Raw genomic sequence first — 10,166 nt, 5'->3', positions numbered from 1 at the left:
GTTGAGCAGAGTCAAGGGCTGTATGTCCCTGTTAGAAATCTATAGGGGGTTATTAGCTGGGTGTTACATACAGCAGTAAATCCAGCATCCTACTGCACTGTGATAGGGAGAGGTTTCAGGGTACAATTAATACAAACTACAGCACTTCTGCCTGTGCATGGCTGTAAACTGGACACCGTGTTAGTTTGACAGCTCAAGTGCTTGTCCATAGTGCCTTCAGAAATAATATGCTGCTTTCATACTTTTTGCAGGGGTACTCCTCGGCTGCACTGTCCTGACGTTGAAGGGGAAATGCTGTCTGGAAATAGAAGAAAACTCTATTTTCCTGCCTGGGGTGAGGTAGTGTGTTGCGACTCCAAGTCTCAGACCTTGCTTGCGGAGGCACAGCGAGAAATACTCTTGTGGAGCATCATCATGGGATCGTTTATAGTGCCAAAGTCCTACTACTGCATTAAAAAAGCAAAGAAAGAAAGAAAGAAAGAAAAGGGTCCTTGTACATAAGTTTCTCCTTTGCTTTTCTCCCACCCACTTTCCTGCCTAGCCTCTTCCTCTGCTGGAACAGATTTGTACAATGTGGAGATTTTGTTAACTTTTTAATAGGTGCAAGTTATTCTTGCGTATAATGCCACTGCAAAATTTGGGGGTGGGGTGGGAGGTATCTTTTCTGGGGGAGAGGAGGTCTTTTTTTCCCCCCGATGTGTTTTAAGACAGATTTGCAATTTTCTGGAGTCCTGTTGGTGCGGATCAACATCTGAGCCCAGATCCCCAGCCCAGTTTACATTTCAGCCCACTTAAACGCATTACAGGGCTGGGGAGGGTCCTTCTGGAGTGGTTGGGATTTGGCTTTTTTCTTGTTGTTTTGATTTGTTTTGTTTTATGGCCACCAGCTACTGGTTAAGTATTTCAGTCTCTTGCTTTTCCATGCTCCTACAAGGCGAGTCTTCTCCCGCTCCCATACTTCACTCTTCTCAAGCCAGCCCCAGCTGTGGGTCTCTGAAGATTTGGCTAGAATGCCTTTTTTGTTTGGGTTTTTTTTTTTAGCACTTTTTGTTTAAAAATGCAGCACAACCCCCAGAGGGGAGGAAATCAAGATGCTTCATAATCTGAACTCTGTTTGTGTTTCTTTGGCTGGTACAATGATGGACGCCATAGCCAGCAGCCTGCCCTCCAGCTTTAGATGTTGTAGCGCACAAAGACATTTTTGATTAACCCTTGCCACTAAATTTTTAGGTCAATCCTAGGTTCCTGAGTGCACTTTTCTTACAAATACTGCTATTTTGGGTTAGCGTGGAGGTGTCTGTCCGTGCACGTGTGAGGAGGAGGGAGATGGGGATCGTGGGTGCATAGGCGAGCGGGTGCGATTGCCGTCTGGTGCGTTCCTCTGATGAGCTGGGTTCAGAAACCTTGCCCGCCTTTCAGTACGCTGCACAAATAGGATGCTAGGGAGTTTGAATAAATCCAACTTTTCTAACTTGTTGCTCATTTGTTGTAACTCAATAAAACAAAGGCTGAACATTTTGGTAACCTTTCTTCTCGTCTCTTTTTTCCACTTAAAACCCAAACTCGGGGCCCCACCAGCTCTCCTCGGTGCACAGGAGCTCAGTGTCTTTAGAACTGCAATTACTGGTTTTGCAGTAATCAGCTTGGCAAACACCAACCAGATTAAAGTGAACTCCATGAACTACTGGTGTTTATTTCCCCAGTGCTGGAATGCTCTTCCCCATGCGAGGGGGTCAGTACCTGGAAACGGGGATTTTGGGACACCTTTATTTTAGTTGCAGTCACAACCTGAACAAATGAAAGAAACCTATTTGGAGTTATTTTTATTGATCATCTGCACACCAGTTATATATCGAGGGATGTTTGCAGTGAGCAGCAGAAAGCACTTCAGCAACTTTCCTTACTTTGAAGTTGTCCAGTGCATTGCCAGAGGAATGACTGGATGGGGCAGCACTTGCTGTGTTTGCTTGTCACAGGCCAGTGGCAAGATGTGGGGAAGCAGCCTCAGGTCCTGCGCAGGCATAGGCAGCTTAACAGTGAGTGTGCACATGGTGCTGTGCATCATACTCCAGCACACGTGGAGGCAGATACCTGCACAGTCACATCTGGGTTGTGACATCCATGGATGCCAGCATCAGGTGGCCAAAAAGAAAACGCCTCTAAGGGTGCTCCTCCAGGACTCCGAAGTTGTAAGTGAAACTAATTGCCACTTCTGTCTGCTTTGCTTACATGAAAGGATGCTAATACTTTAATTGCCCTTGTGCAGCTTTTAACAGCCACTCGGCGGCTTAATATTCCAGTTTGCAACTCTCCGTCTGATGTGCATGTACTGCTGCGTCTGGAGTGCTGACCTACTTTGCTTAACGAGCAGGGCTCCCAGCGAGCCCAGCAGGAGGTTTAGGAAGAACAAGACCCACCTGGGGGTTTTTGTTTGGCCCCACCACCCAGACATGGTGGGATTAGGGCCCAGGACTGGGGCTCTTTAAGATCTCTGCAATTCAAATAAAACAATAGCAGTGGCCGGGGAGCCTGTCATCGCACACATAGATAATAAAGCTCCAGCTCTCCCACAGCAAACTAACGGGCTTGCAAAAGACTGGCACAGCCTCGCCAGCGTTGGCAGACCGGAGGCGCCGAGTTGCTGCTTGCAGGCAGGTTGTGGTGCGACACCAAACCTCCCGACACCAGGTTTCACTGGGGAAAGCTGATCCCATGGCCACTGTTTGCTGAGATTTAAGCTAAGATTGCTGCCGGAGTGGGTTCCCAAGCCGGGCATTGCGAGCAGGCTTTGTTCCCAATTATTACGGCCGCAGTGGCTGTGTTTCTAGGAGAGTCCAAGCAGTGAGGCACAATCGGGACATTGTTTGTACGTGGTGGCCATCAGGGACGGCCTTGGCGGTGGGGTTTCATTGCACATGGAGGAAAATAGGCTGCTGACACTGAGTTTCCTCCCCCAGAGCCTGTGGCAAAGTCCTGCAGCAAGGAGGTGGCTCAGGAAAAGCCTTTCCTGGGCAGGCTGCCCCGGCAGCCCCTGGTGCTCAGGTTTTGATTGGCATCTTGCATAAGCTGTTTGACCCACGTCTCTGAAATGCTGTAATCAGAGAAATCAACACAAAACCACACAGAATTTAAACAGAAAAATCAGATTTTTGCACTTGGGCAATGCTTTTTTTTTTTTTTTTTTTAATGTGTCTTGGAGAAAAATCCATCACTCAGAAGCCAGGAATGACTTGAATTAGGCAGCCTCTACGTTCTTAAGGAGCCTGCTTGTGTGCTCCAAGTGGAGCATACAAGCAGACAAGAGGATGGGCTTTCATTGTATGCACACATGACTTCTGTCTGGTCCATAAGAAGGGTGCTGCTCAGTAAGTGAGCTGCTGTTAGCTCCATACTGCTGTCAGAGAGCTGGGGACTCCAGCATGTGATAACACAGGTACAATTTAGGACAGGTCACATAGAAGCCTTACTAAATGTGATCATGGTGAGAGACCACTCAGAGCAGAGAATAACAGCATCACAGAGTAATGTGGAAGGAAGCTCCATAGATCATCTGGTTCCAGTGACACTGCCATGGGAAAGGACATCTTTCACTAGGCCAGGCTGCTCAAAGGCCTGTTCAACCTGGCCTTGAGAAGTTTTTGGACAGAAACTTCTGTGTGTTTGACCTCTCTGCAGTCTAAATGATTCATTTTTCACAAATCCTGGTTGTTCGGGGTTTTTTTAAGGGAAAAAAAAAGATGTCACTTTTCAAGCACATCACGGCAGTGGCACCATTTCTCACCTCGAATCTCCGCTGTTGACCTTTGGGAATCTCATTTAATGCATCACTTCAAGAGTCACATAGTGAGTGGTACAAGAAGTCTGTGTCTGCAGGGTGAAGCTCAGCAGCCACAGGGATCTCCCTCATCCCAGCACCAGGTGAATCTTCACAGGCTTGGGAGGAAGTGCTGGGTTATGCAAGAAATCTGAGTTATTATGATAATTGTCACTGAGCATGATGATAATTATGTGGTGATAACTTAAAAATCTAGAGAAATGTACAGGTAAAGCAGCAATCACGGTAAGTAATGGTAATGTGTTGTATTTGCCATTAGTGGAAAATTTAACCATGGAAACTTTCCCTGTCACCTTCTTGCAACCCTCAGATCTTGTTAGGTAGCAAAAAGAGACATCCTGAAATCCTACTAGCTTACAGAGTGGGGGGGGAAGAATTCATTTCAAAGGCACATAAGGCAACATTGTAGGAAGTCTGTTTGGCATCTTGATAGCAAAGAAAGAGCACACCAGTGACAGAAATGAACTTTTTTTATCATCTCCTGAGGAAAAAAGAGACCTGAAACCATTTAGATCAGTGAAAGGGAGGACTTCTGTACTCAGTAACTAATGGAAAGTGTTTATGAATGGGGCCCGTGGCTCTTGAGCATAATTGTGAAAATATTCATAGTGCAGCAGGTAAAGTGAATGTATCGAGAGCAAGAGAATGTGAGATATCCAACAAAGGAATGAAAAAGCAGCATAAAATAACCAAGGCAGGGTTTCTTGTGTGTTACACAGTTGAACCATATCCCAATCAGATTACTACAAGCTCTAGCGAGGATGGAGGTAAGAGCTGAGTGACCGGGTAATTGTCAGACCTAATCACACAGCACACATCTCGAGCACACTAAGCAAAAGCAGGGGTTTTCCATGGTTTTCTTATACCCATCAGACCTGATGGTCCAAAATGGTAGTTCTAATTATAATACAACTCTCATCATTTAAGATTACTATGAAAACCACACAGCCAGCAAATTGGCTCAAGCACAGTAAATGAGACATCTGTGAAGCTTCTTCAGTACATAAAATCACCCTCTCCTTGCTCTTTTTTTTCCTCTTTCTTAAAAGCCTTGGTCATCCCAGTGCAATACATAGTGTAAAATTTAACATGCAGCAATCTTAATCTGAAAAAAAACCCCATTGGTTTTGCAACACATCTATGAAACAGTAAAGGAATAATACCATTAACCCAAGTTTATGGACAGAGAAACTGAGAGATGTATGTATTATTCACAAGACTGCAGAATAAACATGCTAAAGGCAAGACCTGGAGGTCAGCTTGGCCTCATCTTGACTGCTCAGCAAGGAAGCTTCATTTTATATTTGTATCAAATCGTTGCTGTTTCATTGGCATTTCTTACTCTTTCACCCAAAGCCTTTCCCTTTCCAACAGGCAAAGACACAAAGGCAGAAATGGGCGGCCCGGGGTTGGGGCTCCTCAGGGACCCGCATCCTGCATAATCCCACCAGGACATCCCTCTTACCCAGCAAAGCTTACACCTTTCTGCCTTGATTTCCTCCACCTTTAAGTCTCTCCATAAACATCTTCCATCAGTCTCCCATCATTTCCAGTGATTGTCATTTTAGGGGGTGTCATGGTTTCACCCCAGCCAGCAGCTAAGCCCCACACAGCCACTCACTCACCCTCCCCCAGTGGGGTAGGGAAGAGAATCAGAAGAGTAAAAGTGAGAAAACCTGTGGGTTGAGATAAAGGCAGTTTGATGGGTAAAGCAAAGCCACGCACACAAGCCGAGCAACACAAGGGATTCATTCACCACTTGCCATGGTCAGGGAGGTGTTCAGCATCTCCAGGACAGCAGAGCTCCATAATGTGTAACCATTACCTCGGAAGACAAACACCATCACTCTGAACATCCTCCCCTTCATTTTTCTTCCCCCAGCTCCATATGCTGAGCATGATGCCATAAAGTACGGAATATCCCTTGGATCAGGTGGGATCAGCTGTCCCAGCTGTGTTCCCAGTGCCTTGTGCACCCCCAGCCTGCTCACTGTGGGGTGGGGTGAGCAGAAAAGGCCTTGACTCTGTGTAGGCACTGTTCAGAAGTAAGGAAAACATCCCTGTGTTATCAGCAGTGTTTCCAGCACAAATCCAAACACAGCCCCAAACCAGCTACTATGGAGATAGTTAACTCTACCCAGCCCAGCTGGCATTTCTGGCCATTGCTGCAGCTGCTCTTCTATTCCCACAGAGGGGGAATTTCTCCTCTCTTTAAAGCAGGAGCTCATGGCATGCCCCGGGGTGCTTTATAACACATTAGCACGCATGTGTGATTAAATCTCTCTTGGTATTAAGACCATTGCTATCTCCTCAGCCTGAGAGGAATGGAGCTGTTCAGCCTCTTTGGCCTCCCTGAACCACTCATGCAAAGTCACTAATACCAAAAGGCATGTTGCCAGACAGTGGCATTTAACAGACATCTGTACCTAAATGTTCAAATTTGACATATTTTGGGTTTCTTCATCACAGCAATCCCTCCCACCTCAGTGTTGGGGTGAACGATGGTTCAGTTCTCCAGTGACATGGAAATACTTGACTTTGCCTCCTGTCTTGACCTGCTCCCAAGACACATATTAAACAGCAGCATCACATCTTATCACCCGATTGTTAAACCTTTTCATAAAGGGATCTTCCCCAGGACCTGTTCATTGTAATGGGGTTCCACAAAGCTTCAGGTTTACTTGGATGCTCTCTGATGGTCTGCTGTCTGAAACTGTTCCAAGTTCTCCCAAGGCACTTTTGAACATCGACCTTCACTTGGGTTGTGCAAAGCTTCAACTGTTGAGCCCCAGAGGTTGGCTGCTGCCTCACCTGAAGGACCATATGGCTTTCCCCATGGTCTCCACAAAAGCTGTGGGATAAAAGCCAAGGAGGCTCCCTGCAACCAGGAAATTAAACCACCACTGAATTTGATCAACTGATGTAGTTATTAATTATTCCTTGTGACACATTTGGAGATCAGGATGGGCACTGCATGTGCTAAGAGCATGGGGACACATCTGGAGCAGCTGCAACAGAAACAGAATGCCAGAGGTTTTGGCACCATTATCCCCATTATACAGAAGGTGAGTAGAAGTACCCTGGACTGGGACACACAGTGACAAATCTGTCTCAGCCCAGACTTCGCTACCACCAGACTTCAACCACAACTAAACTAGGCACACAGGGGACACACAGCACTTGGGTTGGGGGGGCCAAAACAGCCCAGGTGATGAGCCCAGGGCCAGCAGAGCAAGAAGCCAAGCCACATCCCCTCCTCTGAAGGGCAGCACGCTCTAAGGCTCCCTGTCAGGGATTTAAACACAAAGAATTTTAATCTTTTTTTATTTTCTTAATGCCAGCATTTGAATGTGGGGGGATGGACATTTTAACATGAAGCCACACGCTGAAGGTCACGGAAAGGCAAGGCAGACATTGTCTTCAGTAATAGTAAAAGGAAGACCAACCCTGCTGTGTCAGAGCAAAAAAATGAATGCTTCTTTTGATTGGAAAGAAAGTTTCCCCATGCCCGGTTGTGGTGCAGCATTGCACAACGGAGGCTGCTGCGGCTGGGAGCAAGGAGAATTAATTACTTTGCTTTTTGAAGCATGGGCTGCTCTGCTGTGCTGTGCCAGCTTCAGGAACGATAAGCACTTACCCAAAGAGCATGGTTTTGTCCTCCAGCACAGGAGTTTTGCCCATTTAAATCACAGGAGGTGCCGAGGGTTTGTTTTATTTTCTTCATACTTGGCCTACACTTGAAGCTGGGCAGCGCCACTCTCTTTTTGGACTCACAGACACCAATTTTATGCTGTGTGAGGGAAGGACACTGGACTGAGCATCGGTGCTGGCCATGGAGTGCTGTGGTGTAATTGCATTAAGCACCATCCCAGAGTGCCGGCTGCCATTGCTATGGCACAGTGCAGCCCCCAGCACACACGGGGTTTCACCAAACACAGATTTATCTCCAAGCCGCCTCCTCTCAGGGGATTTTGCCTTCAAGGGCATTTCAGCACGTAAACAAAGATGAAGTACGGCTCTCCCCTAGCAAGCAGGCAGTGGGGTGGTGGCGATGAAGGATGTCTTCCTCAGCTGGGCAGTGGCAAGTCGTGCTGCAGAACGTGGTTAGTGATGAGGTGTTTGGCCTTTTAGGGGTTGAATTGCTTTCTTAAGTTTCTTACATACTCACCCCTTATTTGGTTAGAAGTTGTTTGTACGTTTTTAACACGAGTGCCTCGGGAGCTGAAGTCATACAGGTTGCTGAAGTTTTCCTCTGCTGCTCACAAATAACTTCCAGGTGGTCCTTGGCAGGAGAGAAATGGTTTTGCTCAGTAAAAGCACCACCCACCAACTCAGAAGAGCTGCGGATGCTGCCGCACTGACCTTCAACAAGCAAAACTCACACGGTGCTTAAACATTCACCCCTTCAGAAAAAGAGCAATTCCCGCTTCTCCCCAAGCCACCGTTTGTGGCCATCTGCAGCCTCAGCCTGCCAGGGTCATAACTCCGAGCTCTCCTAATCCCAACTTCTTGGCAGAAGCTGCTGATTTACCTAAACGGTTGCAAAAGAACTGAAGGACACAGGCGTGGGGCAGTTTATACGTGACCAGTTCCTGCTCGCCTATTGTTAACAAGCTCTCCCAGCAACACTCGGCAAGCCCCATCCCAGTTCTCTGACAGTACAGCCAATCCCCATGTCTCCTCAACATCCTGCACACTGAAGTTCTTAATTCATCTTCACAGCATCGGGTTTTTTTAAATGTATCAAGCATAAGACTAAATATAAGAGCCACTCAGAGCTTATGAGGCTTTTACCATCCATCTTTTGATACACACTGGAACTGTCCTACTTCCCAAGCCTTGCGTAACTGGTTTTAATGTGCTGCTCCTGCACCACAGCCACCAGCACCTAAGCAAACCAAGAAACAAAATCACAGACAAGAAAGATCAGCCATTCTTTGGAATTATGTTCTTCCTGAATGATCATGTGCACGTACCAATTTGTTAACTGACACGCTTGATGCACACTAGAGCAATGTTTCAAATATGATCCAAGCTACCAGCTTCCTAAACCTGTCGCCATTCAGGTTGGAAGACAGAGGTACAGGGGTGGGGAAATTATGCTCACATCCTATCATCTGTTGCAGCTGCTGTTCAGAAAGAGGGCTTGCAGATCCAGGACATTAACATCCTTCTGTCTTCCAGCCTTCTCCTTTCCCACCCATGTTCACCAGCTCTTTACTGGGGCTGCAGTACCAGTCAGTGGCTGTTTTCTGGCAAACGCAGCAAAGCTGAAGCCTGACACACAGTGGCACACTCAGAAATAAATGCAAGCCCACAGAATTGCCCTTACTTGAGCAACACACAGTTTAAAATTGCTCCCTGCCCAGCAAGGAACACCTAAGAGTAAGTAAGCTTACCTTCTAGCATTTACTTTAACACAGCTTGCAATTTTAAGATACTCTTTTGAAAGGGGAAAAGATTAAAGCTTTACAGGCCATATAGTGAGTGATTTCACCCACAGATTAATTCACACTTTGGATCAAACAAATAGCAGCGATACAGCAAGGTGCATATCCAGCGTGAGCAATCCTGACAACGGGAACAGCGTGGAGTTAAAGAGCACCAAATACAAAGAAGATGGCTCAGTGCCGTCCTGCCCTCTCTCTGGCTGCAGGGAGAGGCACAGCCCTGCCCTGCTGCTCCAGCCCCTGCCAATGCCAGCACTTCCAGGGCAGGGTGCCCCTTCCAAGCTTCTCCACTGCCTGGCCCCTTGCCTTCCACTGAAACTCCCCAGAGAGAGACAGCAGGAACAAGCCCATGTCCATGCATTAAAAAACAAATCAACCCATGAGTGTGACTGAACTCCCTCTGGCCTTTCCACTATGGAGGCATCAAGACTGTATTCTTAGATAGCCTTCCCCAGGGTCAGAGAGGTGCAGTTGCTTTTCTACTTGCTACTCTTCTCCCCTCGATTCCTCCTGCTTTCCCTCCCCTTCAGTAACATGCCCACACATCCTCTTTGGAGTGGTTTTTACTTTGAACAATGCAGCCAAGGGTCATGATTAATAACAGGGTTTTCCATACTCCATTTCCCTGCTCATTGTCCCGTGCCACTTGTTGAGAACCTTATCTTTATTAGCTAGTCTTATCACAACTTGATTACACATTAACAGAAACTCTCCTTACTCAGCAGGATTTCCTTAGGGTTGCACTGCTTTCAGCTTCAGAAAGCAGCTCTGTGGAGTGAGCCATTCCACTAAAGCCAACCTAGGAAGTTATTGAACTCATTTAAGATGCACGAGGGGACATGGAAAGCTGTGGTATGACTTTCAGGAACTGGCAGGAGCAT

General features: G+C 46.9%; 1 protein-coding gene across 1 annotated transcript in view; it reads left to right on the top strand.

Moving 5' to 3' along the window:
* ZHX2 (zinc fingers and homeoboxes 2) overlaps positions 1–307 on the top strand; it is a 7,703-nt gene extending 7,396 nt beyond the window's left edge. The window contains exon 2 of the mRNA XM_010023483.1: positions 252–307. The gene's annotated coding sequence lies outside the window, so the exon portion shown is untranslated. The remainder of the gene's footprint in view (positions 1–251) is intronic.
* The last annotated feature ends 9,859 nt before the right edge of the window (positions 308–10,166 follow it).

Source organism: Nestor notabilis, unplaced genomic scaffold, assembly GCF_000696875.1.
Source record: "Nestor notabilis isolate BGI_N333 unplaced genomic scaffold, ASM69687v1 scaffold4621, whole genome shotgun sequence".
NCBI lineage: Eukaryota > Metazoa > Chordata > Aves > Psittaciformes > Psittacidae > Nestor > Nestor notabilis.
This window is presented reverse-complemented; position numbering and strand designations above follow the sequence as displayed.